Below are 27,901 nucleotides of genomic sequence, written 5' to 3' on the forward strand. Positions count from 1 at the left end.
CTCCTATTTCTGACCTGCACCGTCCAACACAAGGGCAACAATTATTGTCTGTTTTCTTATTCTCTCTGATCTGGGAACTTCATTGTTGCACAAGTTAGTGACCGCTACTGACCACAAGTGGGAATTGCAACCAACCCGCAGAAATACTCAAGAGTCTGTCAGGGTGAATGAAGTCAGCAAACAGATTCTGTCTGTGCACGACACAATCAGATTGGTGTACATTTCGATTCAAAAATAAAATAACCGACCTGATATCATAAGTAATGCTGTGCCCATAAACAATGGACTGCCCAGACAGTTTTCACTTGATATTAGGCTGTATTTCACAAAAACACTGCGAGTAATGTTGAAAGGAGGGAAATCTAGAAATAAAATGAAAAACTCAGGATTTCTGTCAAGACGCCAGTTTATTTGAAACGGATATCGCCCTGACTCCTTAATCTTCTAGGGTCCCTCCTCAATTTCAAAGTGGTGGGAAACCGCACTGCGGAGGTTTGGCGCCGTTCGCGTGGCTGACTCAAGCTTCTGTGCATATCGAAGTGTTTCATTCCCACTGCGGAAAGTGGTCTTTTTGGTGTTGAGCGGTTTAAAAGCAGCCACATGCGATGGCCGGGAATCGAACCCGGGTCAACTGCTTGGAAGGCAGCTATGCTCACCACTATACCACCATCGCAACTGGGACGGGCCCTCCACACATCAGCTAATGTGCAATTCGACCAATAGTTCTTCATTCGAAATTTCAGTCTTCTTGCAAATTTTACGCTGAAATATTGCAATTCACCAGTAATAAAAGACTGACTTTTACTCGTTCCATACTTCTCATTATACCTTTTCATTCACACTTTCTCATGCACACAAACCAGCATTTATCATCATCTCAGATAAATCCACAGCTAAAATATCAACAAAATCTCACCGCAACCCGGGATCTGTCACACAATCAAAACTTGTCAACTTCTCACAAACGCTTTTGCCCCAAACATCCATTCTCCTGCTCCTCGGATGCTGTCTGACCTGCTCTGCTTTTCCACCACCACTCTCATCTCCACCAGTGGCAGTACCCACTTTCGCCTTTCTCTTCATACACTTTTCCCACCAACTTTGCTTTTTCTTTCTGATTTACCGCATCTGTACTACTTTCCGCTTTTAACATTTCTGAAGGGTTTTCCACAAACAAAAAGGCAAAAAGAAGGAACTCTTAGACTGAGTACATGCTGCAGTAATTCTGGAGAAGAGGAAACTCCTGGTAACAGTTCACGAAGCAGAAATCTCTCGAGAAATCTGTATTAATCCGCACTTCCATTCTCTTGATCGATTTGTAGTTTTCTCTGTTACATTGTAGAAGAGGGGGAGGGTGGAGTCGCAGCTGGGAGGGAGAGAAACCAGGCTGATTTTCAAAGTTTTAGAATCAGAGTGTCATACAGCATGGAAACAGATCCTTAGGTCCAGCCAGTTTATGCTGACCATTTCCCCAAACACAACTGTAACCACCTGCATGCAATTGAACATTTCCCATTTGCTAGCATTTGGTCATATCTCTCTAAACCTTTCCTATTCGTGAACTTATCCAAGCGTCTTTTCAACGTTGTAACTGTACATGCGTCCACCACTTTCTCTGACAGTTCATTGCACGCACCAAGCACTCGATGTGTAAAAAAATTGTCCCTCATTTCCTTTTTAAATCCATAATCCCCCTGTCCACGCAACAGTAAATCAAAGATCCATCTCAATGCTTTTCACAATAAGTACCTCCCCCAGTCCCTCACTAATAAATCAATGGTCCATTTAAACAAACTGGGAATTGCATTCCACAGTCTGCAGACAGCTTCCCCAAAACCAATGACTAATGTTTTATCATCTGCAAATTTGATATCCGACACCAATTCCACATCAGTGATAGATACACCAGACAAACAGGTGACTAATACTGAAGCCTGGGGAAAAATCAAAGAATTGCGAAACTTCATCAAATGGGGACATACCAAACCCAAAATGGCAACACTGCTTTCTCCCCACTGAAGGTGCAACACTGCTCAGATTCTCCGGCAATTTCTGTTCAGTTTCTGAACCTTGAGGAACTCAACTATTTCAAAACACATGCAGTATTCTTCTTATCATCAGGTTGGTCTACATCACAAACACTTCCTTCTTCTTTATCCTTTAAAGCAAATCAGTCAAGTTCATCCGACACTATCTTCCCTTAACAATTCCATGATGACTATCTTGGATGATGACGTGGAGGAGCCGGTGTTGGACTGGAGTGGACAATGTTAAAAACCACATAACACCAGTTTATAGTCCAACAGCTTTATTTGGAAGCAATAGCTGCTCCTTCATCAGGTAACAATGTGTGATTTCTTTTCAGCTTCATCTTGGATTGAACTTTCACTCACCGTGTGGTTATTTCTATCATCTCTCAGAGTTTTACCGAGTCATTTGCTCATTAATGGAAATATAAAAGCAGCTGGTCTCCACTCCTCCTATTTCTGACCTGCACCGTCCAACACAAGGGCAACAATTATTGTCTGTTTTCTTATTCTCTCTGATCTGGGAACTTCATTGTTGCACAAGTTAGTGACCGCTACTGACCACAAGTGGGAATTGCAACCAACCCGCAGAAATACTCAAGAGTCTGTCAGGGTGAATGAAGTCAGCAAACAGATTCTGTCTGTGCACGACACAATCAGATTGGTGTACATTTCGATTCAAAAATAAAATAACCGACCTGATATCATAAGTAATGCTGTGCCCATAAACAATGGACTGCCCAGACAGTTTTCACTTGATATTAGGCTGTATTTCACAAAAACACTGCGAGTAATGTTGAAAGGAGGGAAATCTAGAAATAAAATGAAAAACTCAGGATTTCTGTCAAGACGCCAGTTTATTTGAAACGGGTATCGCCCTGACTCCTTAATCTTCTAGGGTCCCTCCTCAATTTCAAAGTGGTGGGAAACCGCACTGCAGAGGTTTGGCGCCGTTCGTGTGGCTGACTCAAGCTTCTGCGCTTATCGAAGTGGTTCATTCCCATGGCGGAAAGTGGTCTTTTTGGTGTTGAGCGGTTTAAAAGCCGCCGCATGCGATGGCCGGGAATCGAACCCGGGTCAACTGCTTGGAAGGCAGCTATGCTCACCACTATACCACCATCGCAACTGGGACATGTCCTCCACACATCAGCTAATGTGCAATTCGACCAATAGTTCTTCATTCGAAATTTCAGTCTTCTTGCAAATTTTACGCTGAAATATTGCAATTCACCAGTAATAAAAGACTGACTTTTACTCGTTCCATACTTCTCATTATACCTTTTCATTCACACTTTCTCATGCACACAAACCAGCATTTATCATCATCTCAGATAAATCCACAGCTAAAATATCAACAAAATCTCACCGCAACCCGGGATCTGTCACACAATCAAAACTTGTCAACTTCTCACAAACGCTTTTGCCCCAAACATCCATTCTCCTGCTCCTCGGATGCTGTCTGACCTGCTCTGCTTTTCCACCACCACTCTCATCTCCACCAGTGGCAGTACCCACTTTCGCCTTTCTCTTCATACACTTTTCCACCAACTTTGCTTTTTCTTTCTGATTTACCGCATCTGTACTACTTTCCGCTTTTAACATTTCTGAAGGGTTTTCCACAAACAAAAAGGCAAAAAGAAGGAACTCTTAGACTGAGTACATGCTGCAGTAATTCTGGAGAAGAGGAAACTCCTGGTAACAGTTCACGAAGCAGAAATCTCTCGAGAAATCTGTATTAATCCGCACTTCCATTCTCTTGATCGATTTGTAGTTTTCTCTGTTACATTGTAGAAGAGGGGGAGGGTGGAGTCGCAGCTGGGAGGGAGAGAAACCAGGCTGATTTTCAAAGTTTTACGATCAGAGTGTCATACAGCATGGAAACAGATCCTTAGGTCCAGCCAGTTTATGCTGACCATGTCCCCAAATACAACCGTAACCACCTGCATGCAATTGAACATTTCCCATTTGCTAGCATTTGGTCATATCTCTCTAAACCTTTCCTATTCGTGAACTTATCCAAGCGTCTTTTCAACGTTGTAACTGTACCTGCGTCCACCACTTTCTCTGACAGTTCATTGCACGCACCAAGCACTCGATGTGTAAAAAATTGTCCCTCATTTCCTTTTTAAATCCATAATCCCCCTGTCCACGCAACAGTAAATCAAAGATCCATCTCAATGCTTTTCACAATAAGTACCTCCCCCCAGTCCCTCACTAATAAATCAATGGTCCATTTAAACAAACTGGGAATTGCATTCCACAGTCTGCAGACAGCTTCCCCAAAACCAATGACTAATGTTTTATCATCTGCAAATTTGATATCCGACACCAAGTCCACATCAGTGATAGATACACCAGACAAACAGGTGACTAATACTGAAGCCTGGGGAAAAATCAAAGAATTGCGAAACTTCATCAAATGGGGACATACCAAACCCAAAATGGCAACACTGCTTTCTCCCCACTGAAGGTGCAACACTGCTCAGATTCTCCGGCAATTTCTGTTCAGTTTCTGAACCTTGAGGAACTCAACTATTTCAAAACACATGCAGTATTCTTCTTATCATCAGGTTGGTCTACATCACAAACACTTCCTTCTTCTTTATCCTTTAAAGCAAATCAGTCAAGTTCATCCGACACTACCTTCCCTTAACAATTCCATGATGACTATCTTGGATGATGACGTGGAGGAGCCGGTGTTGGACTGGAGTGGACAATGTTAAAAACCACATAACACCAGCTTATAGTCCAACAGCTTTATTTGGAAGCAATAGCTGCTCCTTCATCAGGTAACAATGTGTGATTTCTTTTCAGCTTCATCTTGGATTGAACTTTCACTCACCGTGTGGTTATTTCTATCATCTCTCAGAGTTTTACCGAGTCATTTGCTCATTAATGGAAATATAAAAGCAGCTGGTCTCCACTCCTCCTATTTCTGACCTGCACCGTCCAACACAAGGGCAACAATTATTGTCCGTTTTCTTATTCTCTCTGATCTGGGAACTTCATTGTTGCACAAGTTAGTGACCGCTACTGACCACAAGTGGGAATTGCAACCAACCCGCAGAAATACTCAAGAGTCTGTCAGGGTGAATGAAGTCAGCAAACAGATTCTGTCTGTGCACGACACAATCAGATTGGTGTACATTTCGATTCAAAAATAAAATAACCGACCTGATATCATAAGTAATGCTGTGCCCATAAACAATGGACTGCCCAGACAGTTTTCACTTGATATTAGGCTGTATTTCACAAAAACACTGGGAGTAATGTTGAAAGGAGGGAAATCTAGAAATAAAATGAAAAACTCAGGATTTCTGTCAAGACGCCAGTTTATTTGAAACGGGTATCGCCCTGACTCCTTAATCTTCTAGGGTCCCTCCTCAATTTCAAAGTGGTGGGAAGCCGCACTGCAGAGGTTTGGCGCCGTTCGTGTGGCTGACTCAAGCTTCTGTGCTTATCGAAGTGTTTCATTCCCACTGCGGAAAGTGGTCTTTTTGGTGTTGAGCGGTTTAAAAGCCGCCGCATGCGATGGCCGGGAATCGAACCCGGGTCAACTGCTTGGAAGGCAGCTATGCTCACCACTATACCACCATCGCAACTGGAACGCTTCCTCCACACATCAGCTGATGTGCAATTCGACCAATAGTTCTTCATTCGAAATTTCAGTCTTCTTGCAAATTTTACGCTGAAATATTGCAATTCACCAGTAATAAAAGACTGACTTTTACTCGTTCCATACTTCTCATTATACCTTTTCATTCACACTTTCTCATGCACACAAACCAGCATTTATCATCATCTCAGATAAATCCACAGCTAAAATATCAACAAAATCTCACCGCAACCCGGGATCTGTCACACAATCAAAACTTGTCAACTTCTCACAAACGCTTTTGCCCCAAACATCCATTCTCCTGCTCCTCGGATGCTGTCTGACCTGCTCTGCTTTTCCACCACCACTCTCATCTCCACCAGTGGCAGTACCCACTTTCGCCTTTCTCTTCATACACTTTTCCCACCAACTTTGCTTTTTCTTTCTGATTTACCGCATCTGTACTACTTTCCGCTTTTAACATTTCTGAAGGGTTTTCCACAAACAAAAAGGCAAAAAGAAGGAACTGTTAGACTGAGTACATGCTGCAGTAATTCTGGAGAAGCGGAAACTCCTGGTAACAGTTCACGAAGCAGAAATCTCTCGAGAAATCTGTATTAATCCGCACTTCCATTCTCTTGATCGATTTGTAGTTTTCTCTGTTACATTGTAGAAGAGGGGGAGGGTGGAGTCGCAGCTGGGAGGGAGAGAAACCAGGCTGATTTTCAAAGTTTTACGATCAGAGTGTCATACAGCATGGAAACAGATCCTTAGGTCCAGCCAGTTTATGCTGACCATTTCCCCAAACACAACTGTAACCACCTGCATGCAATTGAACATTTCCCATTTGCTAGCATTTGGTCATATCTCTCTAAACCTTTCCTATTCGTGAACTTATCCAAGCGTCTTTTCAACGTTGTAACTGTACCTGCGTCCACCACTTTCTCTGACAGTTCATTGCACGCACCAAGCACTCGATGTGTAAAAAAATTGTCCCTCATTTCCTTTTTAAATCCATAATCCCCCTGTCCACGCAACAGTAAATCAAAGATCCATCTCAATGCTTTTCACAATAAGTACCTCCCCCAGTCCCTCACTAATAAATCAATGGTCCATTTAAACAAACTGGGAATTGCATTCCACAGTCTGCAGACAGCTTCCCCAAAACCAATGACTAATGTTTTATCATCTGCAAATTTGATATCCGACACCAATTCCACATCAGTGATAGATACACCAGACAAACAGGTGACTAATACTGAAGCCTGGGGAAAAATCAAAGAATTGCGAAACTTCATCAAATGGGGACATACCAAACCCAAAATGGCAACACTGCTTTCTCCCCACTGAAGGTGCAACACTGCTCAGATTCTCCGGCAATTTCTGTTCAGTTTCTGAACCTTGAGGAACTCAACTATTTCAAAACACATGCAGTATTCTTCTTATCATCAGGTTGGTCTACATCACAAACACTTCCTTCTTCTTTATCCTTTAAAGCAAATCAGTCAAGTTCATCCGACACTACCTTCCCTTAACAATTCCATGATGACTATCTTGGATGATGACGTGGAGGAGCCGGTGTTGGACTGGAGTGGACAATGTTAAAAACCACATAACACCAGCGTATAGTCCAACAGCTTTATTTGGAAGCAATAGCTGCTCCTTCATCAGGTAACAATGTGTGATTCCTTTTCAGCTTCATCTTGGATTGAACTTTCACTCACCGTGTGGTTATTTCTATCATCTCTCAGAGTTTTACCGAGTCATTTGCTCATTAATGGAAATATAAAAGCAGCTGGTCTCCACTCCTCCTATTTCTGACCTGCACCGTCCAACACAAGGGCAACAATTATTGTCCGTTTTCTTATTCTCTCTGATCTGGGAACTTCATTGTTGCACAAGTTAGTGACCGCTACTGACCACAAGTGGGAATTGCAACCAACCCGCAGAAATACTCAAGAGTCTGTCAGGGTGAATGAAGTCAGCAAACAGATTCTGTCTGTGCACGACACAATCAGATTGGTGTACATTTCGATTCAAAAATAAAATAACCGACCTGATATCATAAGTAATGCTGTGCCCATAAACAATGGACTGCCCAGACAGTTTTCACTTGATATTAGGCTGTATTTCACAAAAACACCGGGAGTAATGTTGAAAGGAGGGAAATCTAGAAATAAAATGAAAAACTCAGGATTTCTGTCAAGACGCCAGTTTATTTGAAACGGGTATCGCCCTGACTCCTTAATCTTCTAGGGTCCCTCCTCAATTTCAAAGTGGTGGGAAACCGCACTGCAGAGGTTTGGCGCCGTTCGTGTGGCTGACTCAAGCTTCTGTGCATATCGAAGTGTTTCATTCCCACTGCGGAAAGTGGTCTTTTTGGTGTTGAGCGGTTTAAAAGCCGCCGCATGCGATGGCCGGGAATCGAACCCGGGTCAACTGCTTGGAAGGCAGCTATGCTCACCACTATACCACCATCGCAACTGGAACACGTCCTCCACACATCAGCTAATGTGCAATTCGACCAATAGTTCTTCATTCGAAATTTCAGTCTTCTTGCAAATTTTACGCTGAAATATTGCAATTCACCAGTAATAAAAGACTGACTTTTACTCGTTCCATACTTCTCATTATACCTTTTCATTCACACTTTCTCATGCACACAAACCAGCATTTATCATCATCTCAGATAAATCCACAGCTAAAATATCAACAAAATCTCACCGCAACCCGGGATCTGTCACACAATCAAAACTTGTCAACTTCTCACAAACGCTTTTGCCCCAAACATCCATTCTCCTGCTCCTCGGATGCTGTCTGACCTGCTCTGCTTTTCCACCACCACTCTCATCTCCACCAGTGGCAGTACCCACTTTCGCCTTTCTCTTCATACACTTTTCCCACCAACTTTGCTTTTTCTTTCTGATTTACCGCATCTGTACTACTTTCCGCTTTTAACATTTCTGAAGGGTTTTCCACAAACAAAAAGGCAAAAAGAAGGAACTGTTAGACTGAGTACATGCTGCAGTAATTCTGGAGAAGCGGAAACTCCTGGTAACAGTTCACGAAGCAGAAATCTCTCGAGAAATCTGTATTAATCCGCACTTCCATTCTCTTGATCGATTTGTAGTTTTCTCTGTTACATTGTAGAAGAGGGGGAGGGTGGAGTCGCAGCTGGGAGGGAGAGAAACCAGGCTGATTTTCAAAGTTTTAGAATCAGAGTGTCATACAGCATGGAAACAGATCCTTAGGTCCAGCCAGTTTATGCTGACCATTTCCCCAAACACAACTGTAACCACCTGCATGCAATTGAACATTTCCCATTTGCGAGCATTTGGTCATATCTCTCTAAACCTTTCCTATTCGTGAACTTATCCAAGCGTCTTTTCAACGTTGTAACTGTACCTGCGTCCACCACTTTCTCTGACAGTTCATTGCACGCACCAAGCACTCGATGTGTACAAAAATTGTCCCTCATTTCCTTTATAAATCCATAATCCCCCTGTCCACGCAACAGTAAATCAAAGATCCATCTCAATGCTTTTCACAATAAGTACCTCCCCCAGTCCCTCACTAATAAATCAATGGTCCATTTAAACAAACTGGGAATTGCATTCCACAGTCTGCAGACAGCTTCCCCCAAAACCAATGACTAATGTTTTATCATCTGCAAATTTGATATCCGACACCAATTCCACATCAGTGATAGATACACCAGACAAACAGGTGACTAATACTGAAGCCTGGGTAAAAATCAAAGAATTGCGAAACTTCATCAAATGGGGCATACCAAACCCAAAATGGCAACACTGCTTTCTCCCCACTGAAGGTGCAACACTGCTCAGATTCTCCGGCAATTTCTGTTCAGTTTCTGAACCTTGAGGAACTCAACTATTTCAAAACACATGCAGTATTCTTCTTATCATCAGGTTGGTCTACATCACAAACACTTCCTTCTTCTTTATCCTTTAAAGCAAATCAGTCAAGTTCATCCGACACTATCTTCCCTTAACAATTCCATGATGACTATCTTGGATGATGACGTGGAGGAGCCGGTGTTGGACTGGAGTGGACAATGTTAAAAACCACATAACACCAGCGTATAGTCCAACAGCTTTATTTGGAAGCAATAGCTGCTCCTTCATCAGGTAACAACGTGTGATTCCTTTTCAGCTTCATCTTGGATTGAACTTTCACTCACCGTGTGGTTATTTCTATCATCTCTCAGAGTTTTACCGAGTCATTTGCTCATTAATGGAAATATAAAAGCAGCTGGTCTCCACTCCTCCTATTTCTGACCTGCACCGTCCAACACAAGGGCAACAATTATTGTCTGTTTTCTTATTCTCTCTGATCTGGGAACTTCATTGTTGCACAAGTTAGTGACCGCTACTGACCACAAGTGGGAATTGCAACCAACCCGCAGAAATACTCAAGAGTCTGTCAGGGTGAATGAAGTCAGCAAACAGATTCTGTCTGTGCACGACACAATCAGATTGGTGTACATTTCGATTCAAAAATAAAATAACCGACCTGATATCATAAGTAATGCTGTGCCCATAAACAATGGACTGCCCAGACAGTTTTCACTTGATATTAGGCTGTATTTCACAAAAACACTGGGAGTAATGTTGAAAGGAGGGAAATCTAGAAATAAAATGAAAAACTCAGGATTTCTGTCAAGACGCCAGTTTATTTGAAACGGGTATCGCCCTGACTCCTTAATCTTCTAGGGTCCCTCCTCAATTTCAAAGTGGTGGGAAACCGCACTGCAGAGGTTTGGCGCCGTTCGTGTGGCTGACTCAAGCTTCTGTGCATATCGAAGTGTTTCATTCCCACTGCGGAAAGTGGTCTTTTTGGTGTTGAGCGGTTTAAAAGCAGCCGCATGCGATGGCCGGGAATCGAACCCGGGTCAACTGCTTGGAAGGCAGCTATGCTCACCACTATACCACCATCGCAACTGGAACATGTCCTCCACACATCAGCTAATGTGCAATTCGACCAATAGTTCTTCATTCGAAATTTCAGTCTTCTTGCAAATTTTACGCTGAAATATTGCAATTCACCACTAATAAAAGACTGACTTTTACTCGTTCCATACTTCTCATTATACCTTTTCATTCACACTTTCTCATGCACACAAACCAGCATTTATCATCATCTCAGATAAATCCACAGCTAAAATATCAACAAAATCTCACCGCAACCCGGGATCTGTCACACAATCAAAACTTGTCAACTTCTCACAAACGCTTTTGCCCCAAACATCCATTCTCCTGCTCCTCGGATGCTGTCTGACCTGCTCTGCTTTTCCACCACCACTCTCATCTCCACCAGTGGCAGTACCCACTTTCGCCTTTCTCTTCATACACTTTTCCCACCAACTTTGCTTTTTCTTTCTGATTTACCGCATCTGTACTACTTTCCGCTTTTAACATTTCTGAAGGGTTTTCCACAAACAAAAAGGCAAAAAGAAGGAACTGTTAGACTGAGTACATGCTGCAGTAATTCTGGAGAAGCGGAAACTCCTGGTAACAGTTCACGAAGCAGAAATCTCTCGAGAAATCTGTATTAATCCGCACTTCCATTCTCTTGATCGATTTGTAGTTTTCTCTGTTACATTGTAGAAGAGGGGGAGGGTGGAGTCGCAGCTGGGAGGGAGAGAAACCAGGCTGATTTTCAAAGTTTTAGAATCAGAGTGTCATACAGCATGGAAACAGATCCTTAGGTCCAGCCAGTTTATGCTGACCATTTCCCCAAACACAACTGTAACCACCTGCATGCAATTGAACATTTCCCATTTGCGAGCATTTGGTCATATCTCTCTAAACCTTTCCTATTCGTGAACTTATCCAAGCGTCTTTTCAACGTTGTAACTGTACCTGCGTCCACCACTTTCTCTGACAGTTCATTGCACGCACCAAGCACTCGATGTGTACAAAAATTGTCCCTCATTTCCTTTATAAATCCATAATCCCCCTGTCCACGCAACAGTAAATCAAAGATCCATCTCAATGCTTTTCACAATAAGTACCTCCCCCAGTCCCTCACTAATAAATCAATGGTCCATTTAAACAAACTGGGAATTGCATTCCACAGTCTGCAGACAGCTTCCCAAAACCAATGACTAATGTTTTATCATCTGCAAATTTGATATCCGACACCAATTCCACATCAGTGATAGATACACCAGACAAACAGGTGACTAATACTGAAGCCTGGGGTAAAATCAAAGATATGCGAAACTTCATCAAATGGGGCATACCAAACGCAAAATGGCAACACTGCTTTCTCCCCACTGAAGGTGCAACACTGCTCAGATTCTCCGGCAATTTCTGTTCAGTTTCTGAACCTTGAGGAACTCAACTATTTCAAAACACATGCAGTATTCTTCTTATCATCAGGTTGGTCTACATCACAAACACTTCCTTCTTCTTTATCCTTTAAAGCAAATCAGTCAAGTTCATCCGACACTATCTTCCCTTAACAATTCCATGATGACTATCTTGGATGATGACGTGGAGGAGCCGGTGTTGGACTGGAGTGGACAATGTTAAAAACCACATAACACCAGCGTATAGTCCAACAGCTTTATTTGGAAGCAATAGCTGCTCCTTCATCAGGTAACAATGTGTGATTTCTTTTCAGCTTCATCTTGGATTGAACTTTCACTCACCGTGTGGTTATTTCTATCATCTCTCAGAGTTTTACCGAGTCATTTGCTCATTAATGGAAATATAAAAGCAGCTGGTCTCCACTCCTCCTATTTCTGACCTGCACCGTCCAACACAAGGGCAACAATTATTGTCTGTTTTCTTATTCTCTCTGATCTGGGAACTTCATTGTTGCACAAGTTAGTGACCGCTACTGACCACAAGTGGGAATTGCAACCAACCCGCAGAAATACTCAAGAGTCTGTCAGGGTGAATGAAGTCAGCAAACAGATTCTGTCTGTGCACGACACAATCAGATTGGTGTACATTTCGATTCAAAAATAAAATAACCGACCTGATATCATAAGTAATGCTGTGCCCATAAACAATGGACTGCCCAGACAGTTTTCACTTGATATTAGGCTGTATTTCACAAAAACACTGGGAGTAATGTTGAAAGGAGGGAAATCTAGAAATAAAATGAAAAACTCAGGATTTCTGTCAAGACGCCAGTTTATTTGAAACGGGTATCGCCCTGACTCCTTAATCTTCTAGGGTCCCTCCTCAATTTCAAAGTGGTGGGAAACCGCACTGCAGAGGTTTGGCGCCGTTCGTGTGGCTGACTCAAGCTTCTGTGCTTATTGAAGTGTTTCATTTCCACTGTGGAAAGTGGTCTTTTTGGTGTTGAGCGGTTTAAAAGCCGCCGCATGCGATGGCCGGGAATCGAACCCGGGTCAACTGCTTGGAAGGCAGCTACGCTCACCACTATACAACCACCGCAACTGGGACGCGCTCTCCACACATCAGCTAATGTGCAATTCGACCAATAGTTCTTCACTCGAAATTTCAGTCTTCTTGCAAATTTTACGCTGAAATATTGCAATTCACCAGTAATAAAAGACTGACTTTTACTCGTTCCATACTTCTCATTATACCTTTTCATTCACACTTTCTCATGCACACAAACCAGCATTTATCATCATCTCAGATAAATCCACAGCTAAAATATCAACAAAATCTCACCGCAACCCGGGATCTGTCACACAATCAAAACTTGTCAACTTCTCACAAACGCTTTTGCCCCAAACATCCATTCTCCTGCTCCTCGGATGCTGTCTGACCTGCTCTGCTTTTCCACCACCACTCTCATCTCCACCAGTGGCAGTAGCCACTTTCGCCTTTCTCTTCATACACTTTTCCCACCAACTTTGCTTTTTCTTTCTGATTTACCGCATCTGTACTACTTTCCGCTTTTAACATTTCTGAAGGGTTTTCCACAAACAAAAAGGCAAAAAGAAGGAACTCTTAGACTGAGTACATGCTGCAGTAATTCTGGAGAAGAGGAAACTCCTGGTAACAGTTCACGAAGCAGAAATCTCTCGAGAAATCTGTATTAATCCGCACTTCCATTCTCTTGATCGATTTGTAGTTTTCTCTGTTACATTGTAGAAGAGGGGGAGTGTGGAGTCGCAGCTGGGAGGGAGAGAAACCAGGCTGATTTTCAAAGTTTTACGATCAGAGTGTCATACAGCATGGAAACAGATCCTTAGGTCCAGCCAGTTTATGCTGACCATGTCCCCAAATACAACCGTAACCACCTGCATGCAATTGAACATTTCCCATTTGCTAGCATTTGGTCATATCTCTCTAAACCTTTCCTATTCGTGAACTTATCCAAGCGTCTTTTCAACGTTGTAACTGTACCTGCGTCCACCACTTTCTCTGACAGCTTTCCCCCGACTTCGGTTTGGTTTCTGATTTACAGCATCCGCAATTCTTTCGGGTTTTAAAACTTGGGAAGTCTTTTTGGAAACCAAAACGGCACCAAAAACAGGAACTGTTGGACAGACTGAGCAGATGCTGCAGTAATTGTGCAGAGTCGGAAAACCCTCTCGAGAAATGTGCACTAATGCACAGTTGGATTCCGTTGATCGATTTGCAGTTTCTTCTTTTGCTTTGTAGAAGAGGGGGAGGGTGGAGTCGCCGCTGGGAAGGAGAGAAACCAGGCTCATTTCCAATATTTTAGAGTCAGAGTGTTATACAGCATGGAAACAGATCCTTTGGTCTCACCAGATCACACTGACCATGTTCCCAAACTCAACTTGAACCACCCGCATGTGCTTGAACATTTCCCATTTGCCAGTATTTCGTCATATCCCTCCAGACCTTTCCAACTCATGATTCGAAGGTGCCGGTGTTGGACTGTGGTGGACAACGTTAAAAATCACACTACACCGGGGTATAGTCCAGCAGGTTTCTTTGGAAGTATAACCTTTCCAAACGCTGTCTCTTCATCAGGTGGTTGTGGAGATGAACTATTAGACACAGAATTTATAGCAACAGGATTGCAGGTATCATGGAATGTAATATTAAATATATTTAGATTAAGTCTCTCATCTTTTAGAATGACCATGTTAGTTTCAGTTCTTTCATATGTAAATCCCAGAACTTTTTTAGAAGTTATCTTCTCAAGATATCTTTAACAATAGGTGCCACCTCAGCTCAGATAATGCATTGAAGGTGTGAGGTTAAAGTTTGTCTGGGTCCCAGTGTACAGATTCTTGCATGGATTTATGCAGTTTTTGACCAAAATAAAATATAATTCTGTAAGTACAAATTCACCCCACAAACTTATAGGTGTGTGCGTGCTGGGGAGACCGAGTGTGTGTGTGCAGTGAGAGGTGTGAGTGTCTGTCAGAGAGTGTGTGTGGGTGTATGTGTCTGAGTGTATGGTGTATCAGACTGTGAGAGGGCGCATGCGTGAGTGTGACTGTGGGGAATGTGTGTTTGAGCTTATGAGAGAGAGCTTGCATATGAGAGAGAGCTTGCATATGAGAGAGGGCCTGCATGAGTATGGAGTGTGTGTGCGTGTGTGTGTGTGTGTGTGTGTGTGTGTGAGAGAGAGAGAGAGAGAGAGAGAGAGAAAGAGAGAGTGTAAAGTGCAGTGGGGTCACCTGTAGTGTGACATGAACTCAAGGTTCCTGTTGAGGCCAGCCCCATGGCTACCGAACTTAACCATCAGCTTCTGCTTGGTCACTTTGCGTTGTTGCCTGCGCCAAAGTCCGCCTTGAAGGATGGTCACCCAAATGACCAAGGCTGAATGTCCCAGACTGCTGAAGAGTACTCCGAATGGGAAGGAATCAGTCTGGCCATTCCCAATGTTTTAAATGATCAATAACCATCAGAGCCCTCATCAGAACATAAGTGCGGAACATCTTGGTGCATGGAATCATCAACCTTTCCCTTTCAGATAGATCGATCCAGCTCATAACAACCAGCTGTTCGAAAACAAAACACATCTCCTGTAACAATGTTTACTACTATCAAATATCGCAATTCCATTTTCTGATTTTTCTCATTCTTTCTTGGTAATGTAAACACTTTGTTTTTCATTATGCAAATGTATTTCACTGTGAACTCCTTTATCAATTAGAGGATCATAATTCTGTTTTTCGATATTTCCAGTATTTTTGTTTACCAGTGGAAGCACATTGTTCCTTATTACGGAAATTGATTTCACTTTCAACGCCTTTGTCCAATCACCATTTCATTGTTTAGGTGAACAAATCAACTTCTTATCACTGACTCTTCGCATCAGTGAAGTATTTTTTGTTGTTTGTGGTTTGTGGACAGACCATAACATATAGGAGCAGCTCACTGAGTCTGCTTTGCCATTCAATCATGGCTGATGTGAGACACAAAGCTCACTCACTGCAATAATTTCAGTCCGAGACAAGATCTGAATCAGTAGTGCCCTTTATTTCACACTTGCAAGTGGGTGTGATGTCCACAAGGCAGGGACAAAACACACTGAATTCAACAAATACTCGATATTTATATAATTTGGTTCCTACATATTTTTTCTTATTTCATTGCTTCCCCCCTGTTTACATCCTCCACTCCCTAAGACCGGTACCCATTACTCCTGTTTATCTCGTGTCTTATCCGGTCTTGTCTGTGAAAAAACATGCTCATTCCTGTTCTCAAGGCCATTTGACCTCTTCCTGCTGTGGGCACATCCTGGCCTTACCATTAATTACTCCCTCCATCTGTGCCGCCCCTCTCAGCATCTTATCACTAAGACTCATTTAATTGGGGTTTGTTCCTGTGTTTCTGTAAAAGTGGGAAACAGATGTTTATACCAATTGTTTATACAGGCATATTGAGTTTAACTGTCTGTCTTCACAGCATCTTATCACGAAGCCCCTTTAATTGGGGTTACCATTGTTGTGTAGTCCCTTTTCTTTCTTGCATACATTTTTAGCTAACACAAAAAAAAACAATTATGCATTTCCTCCACATAACTCCCATTCTTGTTGACTCAGCTCCTGGCTAAAACAATTACACACTGATGTGCGTTCAGTTATTTTTTATATAATGTATTAGAATTGCAGAAGCAACATTAATTTACCATATCCCACAGCTGATATGGTTTTTAACCCCATTCTCCTGCCTTCTCTCCATAATCCTCAATCCCCTTACCAATCAAGGTCTTACCTATCTGAGTATTACATACCCTTAATGATTTGGCCTCCATAGCCCTCTGCAGCAGTGAATTCCTCAGATTTACCACCCTCTGGTTGAAGAAATTCCTCATTGTTTCATTTCTAAGAGTCGTTCCCTTCACTCTGAGGCTGGGCCCCCCAGGTCCTAGTCAACAGTGGAAAGGTCTGCTTCACATCCACTCTGTCTAGGCCTCTCAGTATTCAGTAAGTTTCAATGAAATCTTCTCTCATCCTTCTAACCTCCAATCAGTATAGATTCAAAGTTCTCAATCACTTATTTTTATTTCACCTGCAAACTAGCAACAGTGCCCTCAATCCCTTCATCCAGATCATTAATGTATAACATGAACAGTTGTTGTCCCTAAACTGACACATGCGAAATTCAACTAGTAACCAACTGCCACCTGAAAAAGACCCCTATCCCACTCTCTGCCTTCTGCCTCAATGTTGCTGGCAGTATCAGCACTTTTTGCCCATTGTTAATTCTTTTTCAGAATGTGATGCTGAGTCACTAGCTGAGGTGCTGTCGTCCACCTTGTAATATGTCTTGTCTGTGGCATTGTTTTGGTAATTCGGCTCTGCATCTTTTCTAGTTCCTGAAGTGTGAGACCTACAATTAGATGCAGTGTGTTTGTCAGGTCTAAACCAATAATTTGAAAAGATTAACTATACTGTCCTCATTAAAGAATTGTCTCAACATATCCTGTTTTCTTTTAAAATCTGTGAATGCAATTCTTCAAGACTCTCTGTTCCTGAACCACTGCTCAAATTGTATCACAAACTGGCATTTTAAATGTGAAGGGTTCAGCTGCAAATCTGGAATCTATCATTAAATAAGCGTTGGTTAAAGCATATTTAGATGTGATAATGAGGTGGCATTTTAGACCATCCAGGTTCGTTGGGAAGTTTCTTTGTCGATCTCCTGTGTGATGCATTCCCACCTGTGCCTTGAACAGAGTCTGTGAATTCTGACTATTCCTCAATGGATATCAAAGTGTTCTCATACAGGATGATAGAATCATGCTGTACTGAAGAGGCCCTTTGGCCCATCAAGTCTGTACTTTCCAAAAATACAGTATTACTTACACCAATCCTACATTACAGCACTAGGCCCACAGCTTTGAATATTATGACGTCTGAATGCTCATCAAAGTGCTTTAAAAAACATTTTGAGGTTTTCCATCTCAAAGACTCTCCCCCGACAGTGAGATCCAGAGCCCCAACTTCCTTTGGTTGAACATGTTTTCGGCAAATCCCCTCTTAAACCTCCTGCCTTTCACTTTAAAGTTATATCTCCTTGTTATTGACCCTTCATCTGAAGTGAACAGCTGCTATCTATGCCCTTCAAAATATTTTATACCTCTTTGAATACGCCCCTCTCTGCTCCGAAGAAAACAAGCTGAGCTTATCCAATCTCTCTTCATTGCTGAAATACTCCATCCCAGAACCATCCTGGCGAATCTCCTCTGCAGCCCCTCCAGTGCAATCACATCATCCTTATAATTGCAGTGATGATATAGAAGCAGGATAGAAGATGAAAGCCTGACTAACAGGAAGCAGAGACTCAGAATAAACAGTTCCATTTCAAACTGGTAACTAGTGGAATGCCACAGGGATCAATGCTGTGATCTCAAATATTTACAAATTGCATTAAACTACTGGATTCGGTTGAGCAAATGGGAAGAAAAAGTATAATGTGGCCACAGCATAGTGGTATCTTATTGACAGGAATAATAGAAAGCAGTGGAAGGAGACAGACTGCAGAATTCAGCAGGAGAGGGATCTGGCTGTTGTTGTACATGAATCACAGAAAAAGTAGCATACATGTGCATTAAGTAATTAAGTACTCAAATGTAATATTGACCTTTAATGTTAGGGGGTGAAGCCCTCCCACCGGCTGTGGCCCGATCAGTCAATGTTCTATCTTGGTAACTCAACGTGGAGATTCTGTGCCCTCCCCTTCACTGTTTGATCATGCTGCATTGCCCTTTGAGAAGGGCACTGCTTGTGACTGGCCACTCAGGTGTTTCCTTTCTTCCTGGTGGTGGAATTTAAATAAAGTACAGACTAGTTGTTTTCACTGTGACCAACACCTGCACACACACGACATGGGTGCTGGGGAAAAATAAGCACAATCGCTGTCAGGTGATAGTGTTGGGGAAAAAAACAGAATTGTCAGAGGTTGTGTTCACTCTGACAGTGGCAAAAAAAAGGGGTGATATATAAATGCAGGGTGGTCTTAAGACGGGAACCATCAAAACCATTTGAGAAACATTTAGAGATTAAATATAGAAAGCTATGGGTCAAGTACTGGAAAATGGGATTAGGAATAGACGGATATTAGGTAACTGGCACAAATGTGATTGGGCAATGGTCACTTTTCTGTGCTGTAAAAAGAAATTCCATGACTCCATCTCCCACTTTCTAACTATGAAGTCAATCTCTTTGTCCTTCTCTCTCTCTATCTCTCTCTCTCTAGGTTCCGCCTCCATTCTCTGGATTACACTGAATTCTCAACTAAAGGAACTGTGGACCTTGGAAATCAGAAGAAAAGTAAGAAATTGCTGGAAAGTATCATCATGCCCATGCAGTGATCCTTCTTCTGAACTTTTTCCATGAACACACCCACTTCCCTTATTCCAACCTCAAACCAATCCCTGCCCCATTCCCACTCATCCCACACGGACTCCGGACCACCTTTAAACCAGCAGTGTTCAGACCCGAACAGGACAAACGGTACAGACTACAGATTCAAAAACACCAGTAACAGCTCTCCTTCAAGATCCTCCGCTCCACGCTCGCAGCAATGCGCCGGCACCTAACCTCTCTACAGTCAGCCCTGCCTCAGCTGAGGGCCACACTCTCTCAGAATTGCAAAGGACCCACTCTGTACTACATCCTCAGGAGAATTCATATTCTCAACAAACAGTATTTCAATTCCATTTCAAACATCAAAAACTGTAAGTACAACAAACTTATATCTACCCACCTCCATAACCAGTGCGCCTCAAACATTCCAGCAGATTCCCCGGCCTCAGAAATGACTCAGACGCCATTAACCATCCAGCTAATGCAGCTCCCACCCGCACGCTGATTGATGATGTCACTTCCGCCCTCATCATGGCCACTCCCACAATCACTTCCGCCCCTCACAATTCCTCATGCATCACACGTGACACTACTTATGCCCCCACCAGCGCCACTCACCTGCATTCTGCTGACACGCCCCCCACGGATCCCACTGTCACTATCCCCACCCACCAGAACCCTGAGGGGAACACTACCCCCGCTCATGACTCCACCCCCATCCCCCCACAATCACACCCACTCCAGTTACAGGTTCCGCCCCCACTCCCAGCTCCACACCCACACCAGATCCCAGCTCCCAGCCCTGCTGAGTTTTCACTATCCCCACAAACCTCCCCCTCACTGAGGATGAACGATCAGTCCTCAGCAAAGGACTCCCCTGCGTCCACGCATCAATGAATTTAATCCACGCCATGACGTCGAAAATTCTTCTGTCGCCTTTGCCTCCGAGCTTACTTTCACAAACAGGATTCCCGACCACCTTTCGAGGACCCCTTCGCCCACCTCCAACATACTGCATCCACCTGGACACCCCGCGCTGGCCTATTCCCTGTCCTCGACCTCCTCATTTCCAACTGCCACCCGGACATTAACCGCCTCAACCTGTCTACCCCCCCTCCCCTACTCCAACCTCTCACCCTCACAACGTGCAGCCCTCCAATCCCTCTGCTCCAATCCCAACCTCACTATCAAGCCAGTGGATAAAGGGTAGTCTGGGACACTGATCTCTACACCGCTGAAGCCAAATGCCAACTCGAGGACACCTCTTCCTACTGCCCCCTCGACAATGACCCAACCCCCCATCACCAAACCATCATCTCCCAGACCATACAGCACCTCATCAACTCAGGAGGTCTGCCACCCACAGCTTCCAAACTCATAGTCCAGGAACCCCGCACTGCCCAGTTCTAACTCCTTCCCAAGATCCACAAGCCTGACCACCCTGGCCGACCCATTGTCTCAGCATGCTCCTGCTCCACTGAACTCATCTCTACCTACCTCGACACTGTCCTATATTCCCTCGTCCAGGAACTCCCCACATACATTCGAGACACCAACCATGCCCTCCACCTCCTCTAAGACTTCCGTTTCCCCAGCCCCCAATGCCTCATCTTCACCATGGATATCCAATCCCTCTACACCTCCATCCGCCATGACCACAGCCTCCAAGCCCTCCGAATTTTCCTCTCCAGATGTTCCCAACAGTACCCTTCCACCACTCTCATTCGTTTGGCCGAACTGGTCCTCACCCTTAACAATTTCTCCTTCGAATCCTCCCACTTCCTCCAGACCAAAGGCGTAGCCCTGGGTACACGTATGGGCCCCAGTTATGCCTATCTCTTTGTTGGCTACATAGAACAGTTGATCTTCCGTAATTACACCAGCACCACTCCCCACCTCTTCCTCCGCTACATTGATGACTGCATTAGCGCCACCTCGTGCTCCCGCAAGGAGGTTGAGCAATTCGTCAACTTCACCAACACATTCCACCCTGACCTTAAATTTACCTGGACCATCTCCGACACCTCCCTCCCCTTCCTGGACCTCTCCATCTGCATTAATGACGACCGACTTGACACTGACATTTTTTACAAACCCACCGACTGGAATGTGTTGGTTTTTCACCAACCGTAACAAGGACAGAACGCCCCGGTGCTCACCTTCCACCCTACAAACCTTCGCATAAACCAAATAATCTGCTGACGTTTCTGCCACCTCCAACCAGACCCCACCACCAGGGATATATTTCCCTCCCCACCCCTTTCCGCCTTCCGCAAAGACCGGTCCCTCCGTGACTACCTGGTAAGGTCCACGCCTCCCTACAACCCACCCTCCCCTCCTGGCACTTTCCCCTGCCACCGCAGGAACCTTCTACCTCACCTCTATCCAAGGCCCTAAAGGAGCCTTCCACATCCATCAAAGTTCTTCCTGCACATCCACTAATATCATTTATTGTATCCGTTGTTCCCGATGCGGTCTCCGATACATTGGGGAGACTGGGCGTCTCCTACCAGAGCGCTTTAGGGAACATCTCCGGGACACCCGCACCAATCAACCACACCGGCCCGTGGCCCAACATTTCAACTCTTCCTGCCACTCTGCCGAGGACATGGAAGTCCTGGGCCTCCTTCACCGCCGCTCCCTCGCCACCAGATGCCTGGAGGAAGAATGCCTCATCTTCCGCCTCGAAACACTTCAAACTCAGGCATCAATGTGGACTTCAACAGTTTCCTCATTTCCCCTTCCCCCACCTCACCCTAGTTCGAAACTTCCAGCTCAGCACTGTCCCCATGATTGTCCAGGCTTGTCCAACCTGCCTACCTCCTTTTCCACCTATCCACTCCACCGTCTCCTCCCTGACCTATCACCTTCATTCCCCCCCTCCCGCCCATCCATTGTACTCTATGCTACTTTCTCCCCACCCCCACACGCCTCTGGCTTATCTCTCCACGCTTCAGGCTCTCTGCCTTTATTCCTGATGAAGGACTTTTGCCTGAAACGTCGATTTCGCTGCACTTTAGATACTGCCTGAACTGCTGTGCTCTTCCAGCACCACTAATCCATTCCAACAAAGCTGACCAATCGGATCATAAGAACTTCAGTAGACTGGTCCTCTCCAGCCTCCCATTGGCTAGAACCGGAAAAATGACAGCCTCGCGATCGAATCGGACAGACCAGGATCTAAGCCCCGCCCCATAACAATGTAGCCGTTTCATGCACCCGGAAGCTGGTGTTGGCTGCAGTCGGAGGGAAGTTGCTGGTTGGTTTGTGAAGACGGTGAGAAATGGGATTGGTGTTCTTTCTGCTAGTGGAAGATTATAGTGAGGATATGTAGTCATACTGTAGTGTTACTACAAGCACAGATTGTTCCGGGAAGTCCAACTGCAGTTTCCACATGGGGGGGAAAAATATAGAAACTCCCGTCTTGAGGAGCATGGAGCTCCTATCACTGAGCAGGCAGTGTGTGACCCAGGGAGAATGGAGATAGAGAGATCAGAGAGTGTGCAGCTCCCAGCAAAGGGACAATTAAGCAGCTACTTTTAAAGTGTAACCTCCCTATTTTGTTCTATAAATCTACAATAGTAAGTGGAGTTGGTTCATCTTGATTCCATGTTTTTATTGAGATCTGTAATGAGCTGCCAGAGGAAGTGGTGGAGGCTGGTACAATGAAAAACATTTAAAAGTAATCTGGATGGGTATATGAATAGAAAGGATTTAGAGGGATATAGGTCAAATGCTGGCAAATGGGACCAGATTAATCTGGTCAGCATGGACGAGTTTGATAGAAAGGGTCTGTTTCCGTGGCTATAAATCTCTATGACTCTACGACCTGGCGAAGGTGTGAGATCAGACGTTATGTGACCCTGTGCGGTGGGTGGGAAGTTGGAGCCAGTGAGACCAGACGCACTTAGATGGCAGCAGAGGGAGGTGGGGGGTTGGAGCCAGTGAGATTAGATACTGTGTGACCTGGGAAGCCAATCTCCATCAGATGCCTCATGTGCAGTTTAATGTCTGTCATTGCTGCTGCTAAAGTTGTGCTGATGCAGTATACTGGCATTGCCTCACACTATATAAAAAAAAGGAGAGGACTTACACGGCAAATGGTAGGGCCCTGGGGATTGCTGACAAGCAGAGACCTTGACGTGCACGTACTATACAAAACGCTGGTGCGGCGGTACTTGGAATATTGTGTACAGTTCTGGTCGCCCCATTACAGGAAGGATGTGGAAGCATTGGAAAGGGTGCAGAGGAGATTTACCAGGATGTTGCCTGGTTTGGAGGGATGCTCTTATGAGTAAAGGCTGAGAGACTTGGGTCAGTTCTCATTGGAAAGAAGAAAGCTAAGAGAGGATTTGGTAGAGGCATACAAGATGATCAGAAGATTTGATGGGGTAGATAGTGAAAGTCGTTTTCCTAGGATGATGACACCAGTTTGTACGAGGAGGCATAGCAACAAATTGAGGGGCTTAAGACTGATGTCAGAGACAGGTTCTTTCCTCAGAGAGTGATAAGGGTGTGGAATGCCCTGCCTGCCAATGGCTTTTGCCCGAAATGTCGCTTTTACTACTCCACGGATGCCGCCTGAAGTGCTGTGCTTTTCCAGTCCCACTAATCCAGAATGTAGTTAGCTCAGCCACATTAGAGTGATTTAAACAATCCTTGGATAAGCGCATGGATAATGATGGAGTTGAAAATCACACAACACCAGGTCATAGTCCAACAGGTGTAACTGGAAGCACATTAGCTTTCCAATTAAACCTGTTGGATTATGACCTGGTGTTTTGTGATTTTTAACTTTGGACACTCCAGTCCAACACCAGCATCTCCAAATAATGGATAATGATGGGATAGTGTAGGAGGATGGGCTTAACTTAGTTCACAGATCAGCACAACATCGAGGGCTGAAGGGCCTGTTCTGCGTTGTATTGTTCTATGTTCTAAGTTCGTTGAAAATGGAAGACAGAGTGCTGAAGCAAGTGTTTGGAACACTTGCCTTAATTGGTCAGGAGCAAAGCCATGTGTGGACTACTGCCTATAATTTAGGTCGCCCTGCTAGAGGAAGAATGTTATTAACTTGGAAGAGTGCAAAAAAGACTTACTGGGATGTTACAAAGATGAGAATATTTGAGTTATAACAACAGGCTGGTTAGGCTGTGATTTCTTTTCCTGGGGTGCAAGGGGTGACCTTATAGAGGTTTATCAAATCATGAAGGGGATGGCTAAGGTTAATAGCAAAGGTCTTTACCCCAGGTTGGGGGTTTCCAAACCTAGAGGGCATAGGTTTAAAAGGGACCTGAGAGGCAACTTTTTCACACAGGATACTGTATGTAGAGGTGGGTACAATTATAACATTTAAAAGACATTTGGACAAGGACATGGTTGGGAAAGGTTTACAAAGATATGGACCAAATGCTGGCAAATTGTAAATGTACAGTTCCCAAGCTAACAGCAATTGTATTGACACAGAGGAAGGTTTAATGGGCAATTTAATGTATTCAAAAACACTCCAATTTTTTTGTTCCAGAGTATTATTATTTGGGAAGGTGTAACACCACCATGGCTAAAGGTTTGAACAGGAGAGAAAATTTGGTATCTTCAAGAGTGGAAATGGATACAGGTACTTGCATAGAATTTTTGACCTGGAAAAAAGCTTCTGATCTCAAACAAGAACTTTACATCGGAAATGGGAACAGGCTAAGGGCTGAGCAGAATGAGGAGAAAGTGATCACGTAGAATAGGCTTGTCCATTTGGGGACCCAGCAGCCAAAATGAGGCTTAGCAGGGTGTTTTATTCATGTTTTATCAACCTGCTTGAAAATCCTACAACACACCTTCTGGGGTGACATTCAAACATGAGCCTTGTGACCCAGAAGCAGAGACACTGCCCCCTGTGCCACTAGAGCCCAGGACTAAATTATTTTGACTGCCTCCTGTTTCATTACATGCTGTGCTACTTTCAAATAATGTCTAACCAACTCACCCATGCTATTTAATCGCTCCCTAAAATTTTACACATAATCCAAATATCTGGTCTCTGAACTCAGACTCACCAATTTCTCCTTAATTAATTATCAACTCATGCCCGAAAAGTAATTCAAAAAACTGAATTTACTTGATTCATTAGGTGCATACTTAATTACACAGAGTACAAATGGAATTCCTTTATCCCAATCCTCTGGAGGACCTTGACTATAACCCCTGAACATGGTCTTTAAATTTTGATGCCACCATTCAATGCTTCCTGCAATTCTGGATGGTATGCAGTGGATTTGAATTGTTTTAGAACTACTATTGTTGAATATTTCCTTGAATATCTTTGATGTAAAATTTTACCTTAATCTGATTGTATCTCTGTGGGTAGTCTGTATTTGATTAAAAAAAATTGAGTAGCCCTTCTACAATCTTTTTAGCCATGATACTGTGGCCTCTGGAATTTTAGTAGATACGTCAATTATGGTTAACAAGTATTGATTCCCACTTTTTGTTTAAGGTAGGGGTCCTACACAATCAATTAAAACTCTTGTAAAAGGCTCTTCAAATGCTGCAATGGGTGTTAAAAGTGTTGATTTTATCACTGCCTGAGATTACCCAATTGCCTGAAATGTATGATGTGTCTGGCAAATGCAAGCACATCCTTGTGCAGTCCAGACCAAAATAAAAGTTTGCTTTTTGAACTGAGTTTTTCTTACTCCCAAATGACCTCCTGCTGGTAATTCATTGCTACCTGCAACATTTCCTTTCCATACGATCTGATGAACTTCTGCCCATTTTTCATCTGCTCTCACTTTCTTCAAAATGACATCTTGGTGAGGAAATGAACAAGGAGCAGGAGAATCGACGTTTCAGGCATGAGCCCTGCTTCAGGAATAAAGTGGTTGGTTCGGGCTCACGCCCGAAATGTTCGATTCTCTGCTCCTTGGATGCTGCCTGACCTGCTGTGCTTTTCCAGCACCACATTTTCAGCTCTGATCTCCAGCAGCTGCAGTCCTCACTTTCTCCTCTGAGGAAATGAACAGTCTGGGATACACTCAGATTCTTCTTCTATATTGATTTTGGATACAGCTGCTTTAGTTTTTCATCTTCCACTGGAGCTCAGCTAATTTTTCTGACCTAAAAATATCCAATTCATTCGCCACCTGTTCTTGTTTTTCCCCTGCCATCCCCCCACCCCCCCCCCCCAACTATTTGATCAAACATAGTTTCTGATAATTGAACTTATCTCTTTTCTTTGATTTCTCCTCCTGTGGCTTTGTGACCTTTCCCCAGAAACAAAAACCTGGACATACTTCCTGTAAAACCTAGTTGCCTGATTTTCCAATAGCTTTTGAACCACAGTAGGCATCACTCTCCCAGCCTGCCCCTTGATGCACCTATGTCATCACCAAAGATAAATTGTATTTCTGGAACTGAGAATCTCTCTATTACCCCTACCACTTCGACACTATTTTTCACCAGATCCTGCACCCCCACTTTATATCATGGAACACTGCTCTTCTCACCATGAATTCCACATACTGCCACCTTCTCTAGCAATACTCTTTCTGAAGTATTTATCACATCTCTCATCAAAGATCAACTTGCTCCTGTATCTCTTAAAATCTTAATTTCTTTACATACTCCTCTGGCACATTGGAGTAAACTTTATCCATGCCAGTAAATTCTTTAGAGATCTGGCACATTCTTCTCAACCAACCCCTGACCAGGCTGTACATTCTTTTGCAGCATTTTAGCTTCCACTGTGCTTTCCTTTACCACTTCAACAAAACTCGCTGGCTTATTCTGTTTCCTCTCTGCATTCTCAGTGCTTTTTCTAAACTATCAACACTACAACTTCAATGAAAACACCTGAGATTTTTTACTTCAGTTTCCCCCTCATGGTACGTTTTCACCACCCTGTGATAAAGTATCTTCAACGTGATCCCCCTTTACCTCACTACCTGAAAACTTCTCTTTTTCCCCAATTTCTATCCCTCAAAGATTGAAATTGATATTAGAAACCAACTTTGATTTATGAACTAACTCATAGGCATTTCTGTTCCTAATCTTGAAGTCTGAATTCTTTGCTCTTCCACATTTGAACTCCTCCAAACTAATCATCAAAGAGCATCATACCTTGATCTATTTCAATGCCTTTATCGATCTATCGAAATTGACTTTGCTTCACATTTTCAAACCCAATGTGTGTTTGACCAGGGTCCGTCCTTAGCACTGAAACATTGTCCTTGGCAAAGTTTGTGCGAAGATTTGTAGCTCGGGTGCTTGTTGCAGTGGTTCTGTTTGCCGAGCTGGAAGTTTATGTTGCAAACGTTTCGTCCCCTGGCTAGGAGACATCATCAGTGCTCTGGAGCCTCCTGCGAAGCGCTTCTTTGATGTTTCTTCCGGCATTTATAGTGGTCTGTCCTTGCCGATTCCGGGTGTCAGTTTCACCTGTCCGCTGTAGTGATTGGTATATTGGGTCCAGGTCGATGTGTCTGTTGATGGAGTTTGTGGATGAATGCCATGCCTCTAGGAATTCCCTGGCTGTTCTCTGTC

The 27,901-nt window shown here is 43.7% G+C and overlaps 6 non-coding genes across 6 annotated transcripts; all 6 read right to left on the reverse strand.

Annotated features, from left to right (window-relative positions):
- Positions 1-601: 601 nt before the first annotated feature.
- trnag-ucc (transfer RNA glycine (anticodon UCC)) lies at positions 602-673 on the reverse strand. The gene has a single exon. It is a non-coding gene; the product is annotated as a tRNA-Gly (tRNA).
- A 2,405-nt stretch (positions 674-3,078) lies between these two features.
- trnag-ucc (transfer RNA glycine (anticodon UCC)) lies at positions 3,079-3,150 on the reverse strand. Its single transcript has one exon. It is a non-coding gene; the product is annotated as a tRNA-Gly (tRNA).
- A 2,404-nt stretch (positions 3,151-5,554) lies between these two features.
- Positions 5,555-5,626, reverse strand: trnag-ucc (transfer RNA glycine (anticodon UCC)). Its single transcript has one exon. It is a non-coding gene; the product is annotated as a tRNA-Gly (tRNA).
- Positions 5,627-8,031: 2,405 nt separating this feature from the next.
- On the reverse strand, positions 8,032-8,103 carry trnag-ucc (transfer RNA glycine (anticodon UCC)). The gene has a single exon. It is a non-coding gene; the product is annotated as a tRNA-Gly (tRNA).
- Positions 8,104-10,508: 2,405 nt separating this feature from the next.
- trnag-ucc (transfer RNA glycine (anticodon UCC)) lies at positions 10,509-10,580 on the reverse strand. The gene has a single exon. It is a non-coding gene; the product is annotated as a tRNA-Gly (tRNA).
- Positions 10,581-12,983: 2,403 nt separating this feature from the next.
- Positions 12,984-13,055, reverse strand: trnag-ucc (transfer RNA glycine (anticodon UCC)). Its single transcript has one exon. It is a non-coding gene; the product is annotated as a tRNA-Gly (tRNA).
- Between the last annotated feature and the right edge of the window lie 14,846 nt (positions 13,056-27,901).

The sequence above is a fragment of the Hemiscyllium ocellatum genome, unplaced genomic scaffold (assembly GCF_020745735.1).
Source record: "Hemiscyllium ocellatum isolate sHemOce1 unplaced genomic scaffold, sHemOce1.pat.X.cur. scaffold_2902_pat_ctg1, whole genome shotgun sequence".
Lineage (NCBI taxonomy): Eukaryota > Metazoa > Chordata > Chondrichthyes > Orectolobiformes > Hemiscylliidae > Hemiscyllium > Hemiscyllium ocellatum.